At 35.4% G+C, this 2359-nt stretch overlaps 1 non-coding gene across 1 annotated transcript; it reads right to left on the bottom strand.

The window, feature by feature from the left end:
- Positions 1-1040: 1040 nt before the first annotated feature.
- Positions 1041-1145, bottom strand: LOC122099649. The gene has a single exon (XR_006145975.1). It is a non-coding gene; the product is annotated as a U6 spliceosomal RNA (small nuclear RNA).
- Positions 1146-2359: the final 1214 nt, after the last annotated feature.

Genomic DNA, 2359 nt, shown 5'->3' with positions numbered 1-2359 from the left:
ATTTTATGTCAGAGCAAATACATGGGTTCCAAATAAAAGAAAACGATTGTTTAAAAGCTATACTCTTCAAATTCCAAATCAATAAAGGTGAAGATCATGTTTAGATGTTTAGATGATATTTAGAAAATTCAAGACAATGTATAATAAAGTTGCACAGATTTCAGTCTGAGTTGATGAAAAACTTTAAAGACAAGTTTACTGGGGCAGAACTTCTAATGAAGTTCACATTTCTTCTCTGTACAGTTTTATACAAGTTGAGAAGCAGATACACTTGTGTAACTACAGTATGTGGCCCTTTAAATCCACCTTCTTTCATTAAGCACAATGCTTGAGACTCATTCATATGATTAACTGATTAACATACTAAATCATATGATTAACTGATTAACATACAAAACAAAGTCCTGTGCTTAAAACTGGAAGAACTTATTCATCAACTAAGGTTTCCTAATAACTGAGGCTTGATAATACAAAAATAGCAAGTTCTTTTCAAATAATGTACTCTAGGGGAAAACAGGCAGCAATTTAACCTGTTGTTAGGGGGAGTAAATTGGTGTTTTTAAAAAAAATTATTGTGAAGATGGTGTACAGAGAGGTTACTGTCACAGGAGTAAGGTAATGAGTACATTACTTTTGTTTTCCCCCAGCCATCCCTTCCCTCCCCACTCATCCCCCCCACCCGAAGTTGTACAGTTCATTTCCGACGTAGTGTCTTCTGAGTATCCTGTTGTAATGGGTCATCCTTTGTCCTTGTTTCAGCATTATGTTATTCCCCTTCTCCTCCCCAAATCAGATAAATGTATAATCAAATACAGTGATTGCCGGGGATAAACCAATGGAAAAAGACAAATGAAATAAAATAAGAAGAAAGAACTAGATACAGTAAATTGGTGACAACAAGGTCAACAACCAAAAAAAAAAAAAAGACCTGTTGTTTCCATGTCTTGAAGTTTATTTCAATAAGCATCATTTTTATATGGTCATATGTACATAACTATTGAGCTATTATGATTCTCTGCCAGGACTATCCTATACATATAAAAAACATGGAATGCTTAATGAATTTGCATGTCATCTTGTGCAGGGGCCATGACAATCTTCTCTGTATCACTCCAATTTTAGTATATGTGCTGCCGAAGTGGCACTTTCTTAGTCTTGTTTTTTTCTTCTTCCTTCTTCTTGTCTAACTAACATACTAGAAAAAATATGGGAAGTGTCCTACTATACCAGGCAACAGTCCGGTATTCAGTAGGTGATTAATAACTAGTTATTCCTTTGTCTTTTTATTTTCTATTCTTCTCTGCTGATATCTCACTTCCTTTTTATTCCCTAGACCCTTTGATACTCTCCCTTCAGGCTGCTTTATACTTTGCCAAGGTGCTATTTATGATAAGAGTTACTCATCATTGCACCAATTCCCTTAACTTCTAAGGAGCACCTTACAAATGTTAGTCTCTTTCAAAACCTCAGGGATTAGTCATCTGATGATAAGTTATCAAGGAGCAGTGGGCACACAGTCTTGACCTTAGACACTGTGTTTATTTACAATTGTGTCAGATTTATTTGGGTATGCCAACTGAACTTACTCTTGGAAATTGTCTTTGCTGAAGAGGGGTGGGGGCAGAATTTGTCCTGTGTAACCCTTGACCTCAGCTGATTGGACTGGGAGTGGATCTCTGATTCAAGGCAGCCAATCAGAAGCTGTTCTGGCTCTATCTGACTTTCTTGAGAACTGAAACAGAAGAAGGCAGAGAAAGCCTCCTAGTTAGATTCTTTTTCTTTTTTTTTTTCCTCTTCAGAAATTATTCTTGTTTTATTCCCACATTTATCTCAATGTGAGAGAAACTTTTATTACTCATTTTATATCTAGTAACAAAAAACAGTTCACTATGTCCTGTTCCTATGGTCTTTAAAAAGGATCTGCCTGAATAGTTCCACAACAAATCTGTGAAAGTCCTTGTTTGTAATTTTAAAATGAGTGTAAAAGGAAAAAATTGAGTCAGCATGCACAATTTCTGCCTCATACCTACATTTTGAAAAATATTACCTGCTTTTCACCAAAATCTTAAAATTATACTGTAGTAATGCAAAATATATTTGAGGAACGTTCCTTTAAAAAATTTCTTTTGGCAATTCAGGTAAAAGCAATGCGAATGAGAGGTCTTGGTTTTTAGTTTGACTCCCTTGCAAACACTCTGCCAAACCCCAGCCCATTTTTTTTACTTCAGTGATTTTTGTCAATAGGGTCTCTTGGATTTTTACTATTCTTAGATCAAGGTAGATTCTTGAATTGAAAATTCATCTAGACCTGGCTCTCAAAAATTGGGCCTGAGAGAAAATGGAGATGGATCCAGACTTG

Source organism: Dipodomys spectabilis, unplaced genomic scaffold, assembly GCF_019054845.1.
Source record: "Dipodomys spectabilis isolate Male_0828 unplaced genomic scaffold, ASM1905484v1 ptg000526l, whole genome shotgun sequence".
In the NCBI taxonomy this organism is placed as follows: domain Eukaryota; kingdom Metazoa; phylum Chordata; class Mammalia; order Rodentia; family Heteromyidae; genus Dipodomys; species Dipodomys spectabilis.
Note: the sequence above shows the minus strand (reverse complement) of the source record. Positions and strands in the feature narration are given on the sequence as shown.